General features: G+C 40.6%; 1 protein-coding gene across 1 annotated transcript in view; it reads left to right on the top strand.

Annotated features, from left to right (window-relative positions):
• Nucleotides 1-874: 874 nt before the first annotated feature.
• NPAS2 (neuronal PAS domain protein 2) overlaps nt 875-13772 on the top strand; it is a 96804-nt gene continuing 83906 nt past the window's right edge. The window contains exons 1-2 of the mRNA XM_017818349.1: nt 875-927; nt 7065-7202. The gene's annotated coding sequence lies outside the window, so the exon portion shown is untranslated. The remainder of the gene's footprint in view (nt 928-7064; nt 7203-13772) is intronic.

The following is a 13772-nucleotide window of genomic DNA, read 5'->3' as shown; positions in this document are numbered from 1 at the left end:
GAAATTAATTGCTATAGGTCATGGTAGGTGCAGAAGCTTTGATAAAGTCTTCCACGGACAACTCGGAAAAAAAAATCAATGCAATGTGCAGATGTGAATTAAAAACCAAAGGGAAATAGAACATTAAGATTATTTTTAACAGGATGGAAAATAATAAAAAAGAATCCTCATTGTTTCACTGTAGAAGCTATGGTGTGCCCACATCTTCAGTATCTTGGGCTGTCGATTTCCCCACCTCAAAGATGTATAATGGCAGGGGAGGAGGTTCAGAGGGATGTAACAAAGGTGATCAGAGGAATGGAGTAATTCTTGTCCGAGGACTGACAGCACTGATAAACTGATGCAACAGAAATCTGTAAAATTAAGCAAAGCATGGAGAAGGCAAACTGGGAATTACTGATCATGGCAACAGCAGCAGAAGGACTGGGTGCTGGCATGAACACAGAGGGAGATGACTCTTCACATGGAGTGGTCAGACTGCTGAACTGCTCACCACAGGATGTGGATGCTGAGAGGTTACATCAGCTAATGAGGTGACTGGATGAGTTCATGGAAGAGAAATCCATCAAGGGCTATTAAACTTAAAACCACTGCCTCTGGCTTAGGAAGTTTTGAGCTGCACATTCTTAGAAGCTTGGTGAGTGTGCTGAAGAAATATCACCATTGGTTTGCCTTGTTCTTGTAACTCATTCCTCTACACTTGTGTCTGGCCATGGCTTGAGGGAGGGTGCTAAGCCAGGTGGTCTCCCAGTGTCTGCTCTGCAAAATGAAGCGGTCAAGCAAGTGGTGTCCCTCCTTGGCTCCCGAGGTCAAAAGGCTTCTGGTGGTTTGTACCTTCGCTGTTCAGGGCTGGCTCTGTTATGACACATCAGCCATGGAACAGGCTAGTGCGAGAAGCTAGGTGAAGTGCTCCAAAGAAGAGCAAAGGTGTGAGCCAAAACTGTATGTTGAAAATTGCAATGAGGTCTCCCCTCAACCTTTTCTTCCCCCTCCAGACCCTTCACCATGCTCATGGTCCTCCTTTGGACACTCTCTAATAGCTTAATTATAATCTAAAACTAATTGTGGTCTTTCTTATATTGTGGCTCCCACTGCACACAATATTCAAGGTGAGGCTGCACCAGTGTGGAGCAGAACAGGACAATCACCTCCCTCAGCTGGCTGGTGATGCTTTGCCTGATGCCCCCCAGGACACAGTTGGCCCTCCTAGCTGCCAGGGCACTGCTGACTCATATTCAATTTGCCATCGACCAGGACCCCCAGGTCCCATTCTGCAGCGCTTCTATCCAGCCTCTCATTCCCCAGTCTGTACACCCAACCAGGGTTGCCCTGTCCCGGGTGCAGAATCCGGCCTTTCCCTTGTTAAATTTCATATGGTTGGTGATTGCCCATGCTAGGCTAAGAGATGGACTTGATGATCCTTGTGGGTCCCTTCCAACTCAGGATATTCTATGATTATGTGATTCTGTGTACCCCAAAAGGCAGCGTACAGTGCTCGAGCTCACTCCCTGGTGTCCTATTATGTAGCTGTGCAGTCATGGCAAGGATAGACAGCCTTATCTTCTTGAGTTCAAGTAGGTTCAGAAAGCAGTTCATTCAGGGAAGCAATCCCACCAAAAGGCGTTGAATTCTGAGATAAAATGCCTGGCCGAAGAAGTCTCCGCTGGGAGACTGTAATTGCTACATGCCTGCCCCGCTGATGCAGGCTTCCCCAGCCTTCACTGCTGCCCGATATGAGGGAGAGGATTTGGGCCAAGGCAGTCATCTTCCTTCACATGATATTGCTGTGGCTACAGTTTTATCTATCTGTACAAGACCAGGCTTTGAAATTTTGAACTGAGAATGAGAGGATTGGAAATTAAATTTCTTCAGCTATCCACTGCATTTAAGCACTATGGTTAAAACAATAATGTTGTGTTGACTGCTGTTTACTAAACCAGACAATTTGCTTAATCATCTGAAAGGCAGATTTTGAAGCCATGGATTGCACTTACTACGGCTGTGCTAAGCCAGAGACTGTGTATTGCTGTTCACTAAGCAATGGTCAAAGCACAATGTATTCAAACACAGCTCATGCTGATGGTATTTGCTGGCTTTTGGATGAGATCTATTGCTATTAAAACACCAGCACCAATCTCAAACTCAGCAATGTCCTACATCCTTCTGATCGTTTCTTCAAATTTCCAGATGCTAACTGATACAGAAACTCCAGTGCAGCAGTTAATGGAGCTCACAACTGCCTAGCTGTATATTTTTGGGCTACCTTATGTAATAAAATGGCAGGCCCTTGCACTGTCTGCGCAAACAAGGTTGCATAAGCAGCCTGGGGAAACAACTGGAGCTCCAAGAGCCCTCCTGAATCCTGCACGTCTTGTTTGATCTCATTTAACATAATTTAATAAACAATATTAACCTTTTCCCCTCCTTCCCCTCGAGTTATCTGGTCCCAGTTATACTGATTTAATTTCATGCACAGACCTCACTTTTTAGAGAAGTCATCAAACTTTTCAGTCAGTTGAGCAGCCTGATGTCCGGGTAGCCTTGAATTTTCTGTAATCAGCACTCAATCTAGTTAAAAATAAAAACACATTAAAAACAAAGCCTTGAACAGGAAAGTACTTGTTTTTCACTCTCAATTCTAATTTGGGAACCATTCTTAAAGTTCATCACTATGGTTTGTTCTTACATGGGATAAACAATTTATTATTCAAGCAGCTTTGGGTTTTTTTCCTTTAAAAATAGACAATAATATTCAACCATTGGGAAGAAAAACAGCACAAGAAAATTGTAATCAGCTTTAACAGGCTTACAGATGGCAATGAATATCTTTAAGCATAATTTTAGCCCTGTAAACAATAATAATTAAGTTTGATTATTTATTATCCTTTTATCATTGATGTGCAGACCAGACTTTTTCTCTCAATTCCTTTGTTAGGTGTGTCAAATTTTTAAACTGCAGAACTATTTTAATAAGGCAGGTCCCACCTGTAATCTCTAAATCAACAGGTGGATGTAACCGTGCAAAACCTGAGAATTACTGATTATCTGATTGAGTCAGCGGCTGAATAAATCTGACTTTGAGCATGTCCTAGACTTATTGGTTTGGGTGGGACACCCCTCATTAATACTTCATGGAGAATTGACATATTTCCCATATCATGGGTTAGAATGGTCTGTTTGCAAAAGCTAGTCAATAATAAATACTGTGTGCAATGTGATCAGCTGGAGATGGTATATTTTTCAATTATTCCTGGATTTCACCCAAAATATCTACCCTAGTGTTTTTATTGGTAATTTTCTGCATTTTACTTGTGATATTTTGTCTGTTCCCGATTTTGACATCTAGAACAGTAAAAGGTTTTAAATTTGAGACTTTGCATTAGACATATCCACATTCCAGTGAGGGTTCCTTTGATTTATGATTTATAAAGGGCAAAACACCTTATGATTTTTACATGGACCATTAAGACCACTCCTTGATTAGGCAGAATCTTCATCCTTCATCAGATAAACATGGAGTTGTTTTGATTTGTTTTATCTTTGGCTACCAAGATAAGAAGAATATTTTATTCTTCAGTCTATTTATTTTATACTTTCTTTTCAGTATATTAAAGACAATTTTACGTAAACAGCCTAATCAAACAATGGTTCTGTTAACCAGCTGGATGCATTTCCAACAATTTCAGCAAGAGCACAACTAATGAAAAATAAATAGGCCATTCATAGTCAAGCATGTATTTAAATTTTTTTATGAGAAGGACTAAGGAATCTTGCTTGTTTATGGGCTGTCACTGAAACCAGTAAAAACTTTTCTGGAATAATTCTGGACCTTTAATTTGATTGTTTGTAGGGTGACACAAGTCAGTTTTTTCATCTTTTTCTTTCTTTCCAGGACAAAGGACTTTATTGTCAGCTGATGCACACTGATGTAACTTAGCTCATTGTAGCAATTACATTTATACTACCTGGCCTCTAATATTCATGTTTCTTCAAAAGTGTGTCGTCTTTTTCAACAACAGAATATCTTGCTAGATCTTGCTGTTATTGAAGTATAAGAAATAAAGCTGCATTTGGTGCCTATCCTGCTGTCCTCATTAAGGCAAAACTCCCACTGAAATCAAGGAGTGTTTGCCTGACAAAGAATTACTGACTTGAATTTCTGAGAGGTCTAAACTTTCTCGGTCACTTTGGGTTTGATTTTTTTTTTAATTTAATTTTTTTAATCTCACCTTGTTTTCTCACCTTTTATATTTCTGGTTTTGAATCTTTAGCTTCCTTCAATAGGATCTTTTTTCTTTTTACTTCAGTCAGGTCTTAGGACCTTCTCTTTCTACCCTGCCCTCTCTTCCTTTCTTCTCTCCTCTTACTGTCTCGCACTCTCTTTCAGTTATCCTTCTGTTATCATCACCTTCACTGACTACAGCACTGTAAAAACTTGATATACATCATGCATGTTTCCAGGAATTTAATTGAGCTTGTTTAGACCGTTTATATGTACAGGTGCTTATTTGAAGGTACTTGCCTTAGGGCGAAGCAGCAGTTTGTAAGATTGGTGATGCAGGCAGAGATTTGTTTACACAATATTTCTGTCTATAATCTTTCCTCCTCTTCTTGGTAGAATCTTAGAATTTCCTCTGAAATATTGATGCAAGGTTTCAGCAGTAAATTAAGTTTTGGACTGATAAAATAAATATTTTTCATAGTATTTCAGTCAGAAAAAAATATGGATTTTGAAGTCTGTGTAAAATGGGTTTTGTTGAGGGTGACAAAACTGAAAATCTCCAGAGAAATGGGTTTTATTTGTAATTCTTCTACTGTGCAATGTTATGAGCTTAGAACACATACATAGTGCTTTTTTGTGCATCACTTCTCTGATCTGTAAACTAGGGCAGCTTTGCAGAGTATTGTAGCATATGATCAATTCTGGGTGCCATTCATAACTAGGTATCAGAGGGGGGCACAAAGCAGAGTGCTCTGGGCTGCTAAATATACCATTGACAGTAAGAGGAGCTACAGTGATGGCTTTTTTGGGCGTTGATCCATCTCCGTGGTTAGATTACATCAGGCAGTACCTTATCGCTGCAGGCACTTTGCTTCCAGCTGTGCAACACCTGATGGCGTTGGAGCTTTCCCTGGATGTCCTTGCTCCGTTTGTGTCCTGCACAATGGCTCAGTTCACCCCTGCTACCTCTTAATTGTTTGCATTTTTCAAATGGAAAGCATTTTGAGAATGCCAAGTATTGTTATATTTTTGCAAGTCTGACTGAAATGTGTGTTCTTTTTCACAAGACCTAATTTATGCATGTTAAATAAATAGTAGGTGTATGGCTTAATGTATAGTATAGCATTTCAAACTAAAGCCATCAGCTTACTGTTTCTCAGCATCTGGATCCCTGCAGACATACTTCTTAAAGTAAAAGACATAACACAATCCTTTCTTATTCTCCCTTAAACAAGAGGACACATTTTCTCTTCTTGTAATGGTTACAAATAATTTTTCACAGGGTCCAATTGCATGTTACTCTGGCAAACCTAAAATGAATGAAAAACTTCAGGCTATATATACAGAGTAATGACAGTTAAAGAATGCATTTCTTCTTTAATGCAATTTCTGTTTGATTTTCTCAAAACCCTCCTCTTCCAAAGACCCATTTAAACCACATCTGAACAATAGATTTATTGTTGTTGACTGAATGAGAAATTTGATAAAGATAGCTTTTCTAGCTCCATTAAAAATAGATTATTTTTCTGAGGACTGAAGGATATAAGTTCAGTTTTTAACTTTGAATTTCACATTCCATTTGACTAGTCTGTAATATATATATTTTCAAAGTCCTAATTGCTATTAGACTTGTCATATTTCTCTGCATGATTTTTCTCTGCATATTTTTTCTCAGTGTGAAACTATTAGAGGGTCATTGCACTGGTTAATGAAAGGGGGTTGACTTTTTTGGTAAGTTGTGAGTATTTAAATATTCTGCTATGCAAATTTTCCCTTTTTATGGAAAAAAGCTTAAAGAGACAGCTTAAAAAAATTTCTTTAGAGGTGTTGAAGCATGCAGGTTACATTCATTCAAAATCTATGATATCCAGTGGTGGGAGGTGATGACACATTCCAAGTTTGCTACTGTATAGTTGAGAGGGGATTCTATGTAGGACATGTCAGCATAAAAATTTGGTATGTCTCTTCACAATGCTGCTGGTTTTGCCACTGAATTCTTCAGTAGTTTTCTTAGAGTGTATAATCAGTTACGCTTGTGCTGATTTAATCAATTATCCTTGTGCACAAACAAACAAACACAAACAAAACCCAGCTAATTTCAGACTGTCTTTGAAACATCAGAACTAGAGATTTCACTTACAATGAAAGAAGTATTATTTTCAAGCCTTTAGAATGATTTTAAAAATGGCAAAGATATATTTGGGAACTCTCATACTTTTGGGTACCAGCAGCTGTGTATCCTTATGCAAAAGTGGATTTGGCTGAAAGACCAATTCATAAATATTGTATCTGAAGATTGCAGCAAGCTTTCATATTTGCAAGAGATAATGTAAAGTGTGCAACATTTTTTTCTTCACTCCAAGAAGTGTGAGCTTAAACAGCTTGATCTCCCAAATCTAATGAATGATAGCCAACGAACAAAAGTATCCATGGTGTCTTGAATCACGGGGGCTGGAGACCATTCTGTCTGTGGAAGCAGAAAGGTCAGCCTGCTGTGGTGAATCTGAACACCCTCCTGTGCACTGCCAGGCTGTGAAATGGCTTGGAGACAGGAGGTGTCAATAAATAACTTTCTGACACCGGCACTCCATGACTTCCTATCTCGCAGCCTATGAGTTTTCAAGCAAGCAACAGCCTGCTCCTAGCTGTATTGCTTGGAGAAACCAAGTAGGAGTTTGGGGAACGTCTCATTTCTCTGGTAAAAAAAAAAAAAAATCTATTTTTTTCCCTTTATTTAGCCCTCCTCCACCTTGATCTGCTGTTTGGGGAAGTGAGGGCTGTAGCAGGGAGGTAAGACTTATCTTTGATCTGATGGTTCCTTTCATTCTGGGCTGCTCTCCAGGAAAAACCTTTTCCCCCTTTGGGACATAGCATTTTTCATGACAGAGGCTCTGCAAACAGGAGCACTGCTGAAGATCCTGAGTTTGCCTGACGTGCGCTTGACATTTTAGCACAGATTCAGCAGAGCGGCTTTATTCAGGTAAACAATTAGGTACATGCTTTTAATTACATTCCATATGAGTTTCTTTCCTGAATATGGAAAGACTTAAGCACATATTTAGAGGCTGAATAGGTCTCCAGTCTGACTCATGTGTAGAGTGAGGATGGGTTGGAAGGAAAGGAAGCAATCATCATGGTAGCACAGCAGCTGTGAAGTAGGATGTACCGTTTGAAAATCAACATGCTGCAAAAGGGCCTTGTTCTTCTGGGAGACAGTTTTTTGTCTATATGGTCTCAAGAAGAGGAGCAGGCCTAGACTTTTTACTTTCATCCACCCATTTGTCCTCCTGTTTCTCCTTATTTTAAATTACTCTGCATATGGCTTGGATGATCTGAAGTAGGTTTATAATTAAAATTAGTTTGGTTACTCTGCGGCCTCATGTTTGGCAGTTTTATGATTCACCCATCTGGCACTGCAAAAAGAGGACAGTGTTCTTTTGCAGAATACTTTTGGCTATCTGTAAGTGAAGGTGGTGCTGTATGCTAAGTTCTCTGAGGGTTTCTCACATCACATCAGCCACTGAAGGTTTCTGAAATTAATAAAAGTATTTGTCAGCAGTGAACACACACCCAAACCTTTTGGCTCCTTCTAGCTACTTCATTCATGAAGAAATGTTGGTTCATGATTTTACGTGCAAAACTTATTCAGGCACTGATGTAACCTTTTTTCTTCTTTTGAGTATCTGTATTATGAATCTAGATCAATATTTTGCAACACAGAGAAGGAAAAAGAAAGGCACTGCAGAGCGAACTCACAAATGCCTCTGCAGGAAGGTCATTTTGGTGAGCCAGGTCTTGTCTGTGCTTAAAGGTCTTTGCTGACAAAAGCACATGTAAGGGCATGGTGGTAACTTTAACAGATGTGTGTTGTGTGCAGTTACTTTACTGGCAGAACTAAACTGTTTCCCTGAAAAGAATAAGCCATCCCAGCAAAAAGACTTTTCAGGGCCATCTTGTAGAGTTGGCAGAAAGATGTTTCCAACATAGGGTTCATTGAAGGTTCTTCCACATTCCATACTGACAATGTATGGAATTTGAAAATACAGACTACACCTAAATAGAATACGGATAATGGGTTCCAGAACCTCATCTGATGAATAGCCTTAATTGTTGCATTGCTTCTTGCACTTTGACCAGGAGCGTGACTACTGTGGAAGTCACGTGTTTTTCAGGTATTATAACATAGGAAGTTCTCACTTCAGGCTAGCATTTTTTCCTGCCTGTTATTCTGAAGTTAATAACTTTTTAGGTGTTTCTCCCTAGTCTTGTTTCCCAGGTAATCTCCAGGTTTCTTTTGGAGAAGTTTGTTTGATGTGAAACTCCTCTCACTCTGCCAAAGCATGGTACCTCTTGCAAGACAACTGTCTTAAAGAACAAAGCAATAACTGGGGAGTAGTGAGATGGTCCTGGCATGAGCTCAGGCAGCCCTGCCCCCACAGCGTATTCTTCCATTTAAGACTGATTCCTCATCGCTTCCTCAAATCTTACCCATTTTTGCTAAAGCCATCGTTGCAAGACTGCTTTAGTGCACTGTATTGGGTTTGTGTGTCGTGGTTCTGGTAAGAGTGGGGGCTATAGAAGCAGCTTCTCTGAGAAGCTGCCAGAAGCTTCCCCCATATCTGACAGAGCCAATGCCAGCCAGCTCCAGGACAGACCCACCGCCAGCCAAAACTGAGCCCATCAGCAACAGTAGTAATGACTCTGGTATAACACATTTAAGAAGGTAAAAAAAATTATGGGCCAAAATAATTGTGGCCAGAGAAGAGAGGAGTGAAAATACATGACAGGAACAACTATGCAAACACCAAGGTCAGTGGAGAAGGAGGAGGAGGAAGGGCTTCAGGCACCCAAGCTAAGATTCCTCTGCAGCCTGTCGTGAAAACCGTGGTGAGGCAGCTGGGCCCCTGCAGCCCATGGAGGTCAGTAGGGGAGTAGATATTCACCTGCATCCTGTGGAGGACCCCACGCTGGAGCAGATGGATGCCTAAAGGAGGCTGTGACCCCGTGGGAAACCTGCACTGGAGCAGGCTTCTGGCAGGACCCACGGAGAGAGGAGCCCACACTGGAGCAGGTTTGCTAGCAGGACTTGTGACCCTACAGGGGACCCACACTGGAGCAGTGTGATCCTGAGGGGTTTCACTCTGTGGAAAAAGAACCTATGTTGGAGTGGTTTGTGAAGAACTGTAGCCCATGGAAAGGACTCACATTAGAGTCCTCCACAAACTGTCTCCTGTGGAAGGAACCCATGCTGGAGCAGGGGAAGGACTCCTCTCCCTGAGGAAGAAGCAGTGGAAGAAACAACATGTGATGAACTTACCACAGCCCCCATTCCCTGTCTCCCTGCACCACTGGTGGGTAGAAGGTAGAGAATTTGGAATAAAGTTTAGCCCAGGAAGGAGGGAGGAGCATGGGGAAGGTGTTTTTAAGATTTGTTTTGCTTATTAGTATCCTACTCTGATTTGACTACCAGTGAGTTCAGTTAATTTCCCCAAGTTCAGTCTGTTTTGCCTGTGACAGCAAATGGGGAGTCATCTCTCCTCACTCTTAACTCATGAACCTTTTGTTATATTTTCTCTCCACTGTCCAGCTGAGGAAGGGAGTGATAGAGTGGCTTTTGTGGGCATCTGGCATCCAGGTCAAACCACAACATCCATGTAAGTCTTTGCTGCTGGTGCAAAGGATGATTTTGCCTTAGTCCCAACTCTGGACTCTCATCAAGATGCCAGAGCAGGAAACCGATCGTGCTGAAATTTAACCTTTTCTTTGTGTTGATTTTCAGTTGTTGCATTTTCCTAAGCTCGGTTACTGTGCAGCCACATAGGTTTCAGAGGTGAGAGGGAGTTGAAGGAGGAAAACAGGATATCCTTTGGAACCAGTGTGAGTTTAAGCCACTTCACAGTGACAGATAAACTTTCCGTTTCTGGATGAGAAGTGGCACTGGGGGTTTTATTGAGGGGAACTGGTGAGTGAAGAAATAGAAGCAAGGCTGAGACTGACTGAAGGAAGCTGTACAGGTCAGGCAAGGAGATAGTGCGTGGGGTGAAAAATGGGGCAGCAGGAGAGTGAACACCGAGAGTGGGTGGAGTCAGAAATGATGACCAGTATATGAGGAGCAAAGGAGACAAGGAGATTTGAACTGTAATCCATGGCAATGAGAAAAAGAAGAGATGGAAAAGAAACTCCTAGTACAAGCTATGATAAGAAGGGGGTGATGTGGACAACTGGAAAAAGAAGGTGTCATGAAGGGAGTGGGCATGAACCTGAGCCTGGAACAGGGAGATCAGATCAGGATGACAACATGGGAGAAAGAGAATGGAGGAGAAGCCAGGCAGGTCTTCAGGCTGTAAAAAGTCTGCAAGTGGGGTTGGAAAATGGGGTGATGTTCAGAGTTTCTTGGGAAGTAGCTGTGACTTGTAAAGCCAGAAATAGAGGTGAGCACATGCTCATCTGAAGTGTGGAACTGGAGTGAGGAGTCTGAGGTACAGAAAGAGGCACCAAGGTGGAGGTCAGGGGGGACAGGCAGGGACAGCTGGTTCGTGTGAGCATCTGGGAGGGCATCCTGGTGCTTGCAAACTTGGTGCTCCTCTGCTGCCTCAAAACCCAACAGGAGAGCATCTTATCCCTACTTCTCACTGCTGCCCATTGTCCCTGCCTACAACAGGACCCTGTGACCACTCCAGGTGACACAGCTTGTTAGCTGAAGTGATTAAAAGGCTGCTGATATTTTGGAGATGTCACAATAATGCTAAGTAGTGAGGTTTTCAGTTTTTTGAAATATCTAGCAAAGTCACACGCTCACAGAAACTGCATTAAATGCTAACTGCTATGGATGAAAAGTTGAGCACTCAAAAATGAGGAAATGATATGATTAAGTCTGCCTGTGTAATTTTGATTTACTCACTTCCTGCATATTCATTATTGTTCAGTACTTAATGGTTTAGTGCTCACTCTATGATCAGATGCGACCACTGCTGTGCCAGCAATACTTAGCTTATCCTGGTCCAAACTAATTCTGAAATGACAACATTACTCTCCATGTAGTAGGGTAAAAGCTTCAGTTTTATTAAACATTGACAAATCCAGGAAGATTTTAAATGGGGACATCCTTGTTGCAAGAAGCCCACATACCTGCAAAGCAAAGACTAACTTTTCTCAGGAATGTATCTTCTCTACTTCTTAAATCTTTTGGCTGAAAACAGGAATAATTAAAATTTCCAGGCAGACACCAGACTACAGAATTTCAACCCAAGTGGGTTGATCATGGAAATGTTCTGTGTAACTAAGAAAGGTTTTTGAAACTGGAAAACCAGGCAAGGCTTCCTGGCGGGTGCTGTCCCCAGACCACTCCCTAGAAAAGGCAAGAGCTGAGGGAGCTCCTGATGAGGCTAGCCTTGAGTAAAATCCATATTTCCTGCAAACTTTCTTGTTTGTTTTCATGTCTTTCTGCTGCTATGACATTTGTTTTGGTATGATTAAATCAGTTTTTTGAGATTTTAAATTAAAAATTCTGTTTGGTTTAAATACATTATTAAAGAATTTTTTTTACTAATAGCTACTCATTTTTATGACTATTTTAGTGATAAAATTTTCATTTTAAAGAATTATGCACCATTTTTATATCTTGGAAAATACCCGTTGTATAACTATATAAAGCTTCAACTGCTCTTTCTGATACAGATTATTTCAAAATTGCCAGTATGTAAACAAGGTCTTGAGATGAAACAGACTTTCTAACTAGTTTTTTTATCTTCTAATTACATCTTTTAGAAGCAGATTGACAAGCATTAGTGAAATTTTTAATGTATATTTATAATTTACTCTCTCTACAAAACCTTGTGCAAAAGTGCTTTCATTGTCTCTTTGGATACTCCTTAAGCTAAAGAAACACAGACTTTAAGAATCTTGCTGTAATCTTGCTTGCTGAGCTGGAATTGCATGTGCTGTTTTGTATTATACCTTTGATTCAACAAGATATTAACACTTGTACTTAAGTTTGAAGTTATATTTATTGTTGAAGTGATTTGATTATTCTCATGCATCAATGTCTTCAGGACAGTAATAGGTCTTTTTTCTATTACATATTTTTATGCTTCAAGCCTATAAGTATGCAAAATAGCATCCTTTAGTTGTGAGCTGTTTAAGAGCAAAGCTTTACACATTTCTCTTCTGCTCTGCAAGGCTGAAAAGCTCTGAAAAGTAGAATAATATAAACAGTAAAAGTAATAATATAAACAGTAACAATAAAAGCCTTTTTGGTGTCCATACGTCACATCCTGTCAGATTGATGCATTAGCTTGCCAGATTACCGGCTTCAGTCAGCAAAAAGCAAGGCAAAGTGGTGAATAAAAGTTTGACCTGGTTTTCCATATAATTAAAATAGTACATTTTAACTGATGGAAGGCAGTGGCCTTGGCTGAAACAGCAGGCAGAAATTGAAAGCAAATGTAAGTTACCTGTTAGGTAGCTCTTCAGAAGAGAGTCATTCTTTCATTTGTCCTGGTATATGGAGACCAAAAGCTCCCCCATGGACTTCTGAGGGATCCAGTTAACATCTGAAGTCCATCTATTACAGCTACAGTAAATACATTGTTGTCATAGTAATGCAGTGCTCAAAATCTGAGAGAAAAACTCCAGCATTTCTTTGGTTCATAGCATGAGGTGAAAGGAAGACTTGACAAGAAATAAAAGAAGATTTGACAAGAAATAAAATTGATTTTATTTTTGTTTTGATAGGTAATTAGTTTAAGTTGATTTTGCAACCTAGAATCATAGTATCACAGAACGTTTTCAGTTGAAAGGTCATCTAGTGTTAACCTCTTTGTCATGGGCAGAGACACCTTCCACTAGACCAGGCTGAGCAAAGCCCCATCCAGCCTGGCCTTTAACAGTTACAGGGACAGGGCAGCCACAACTTCTCTGGACAACCTGTTCCAGGTCTGGGAGCGTTTGGGACCCCTTCTTCATCTTCATCTTCTTCACAGCACGTACAGTCCTTGGAGTTCCTCCAAAGATATGGGCTTGAAGGTCGCTGTGTCTGTGTGGTATCTTCTGATCCAGGCCTTAAGGTGTTTTTCTACAATTCTACCTTGAAAAGAAGACTAAACACGCTAACGGAATTTTGAGGGATTGATATTGAGATGGGGTAGTAAGGTTGGGTATGTGTAAACATTATGCTCCAGGGTTAGGGATATAATACAGCTGCATTAAAATGTACATTCACTACACATCTACTTCTAAAATCTATAAAAATTTAAAAATCAGAAAAAAGCTCTGAGGCATCACCTGGGAAGGGTGGTGGTTTTCTTCTCGAGTTCAATTTCTAATTTTTCATGGCAAAATTGGCACAAATTGACCCGATTGAATCATAGAATCATCAAGGTTGGAAGAGACCTTTAAGACCATCAAGTGCAACTGTCAACCCAGCGTTATCACTGTAACCCCTAAACCACTAAACCATCCAGGTCAGACACCTCTCGAACACCTCCAGGGATGGTGACTCCACCATCTCCCTGGGCAACCTATTCCAATGCCTGACCACCCTAACTGCGAA

This window comes from Lepidothrix coronata, unplaced genomic scaffold (genome assembly GCF_001604755.1).
Source record: "Lepidothrix coronata isolate B3197 unplaced genomic scaffold, Lepidothrix_coronata-1.0 Scaffold68, whole genome shotgun sequence".
NCBI classification, from domain to species: domain Eukaryota; kingdom Metazoa; phylum Chordata; class Aves; order Passeriformes; family Pipridae; genus Lepidothrix; species Lepidothrix coronata.
Note: the sequence above shows the minus strand (reverse complement) of the source record. Positions and strands in the feature narration are given on the sequence as shown.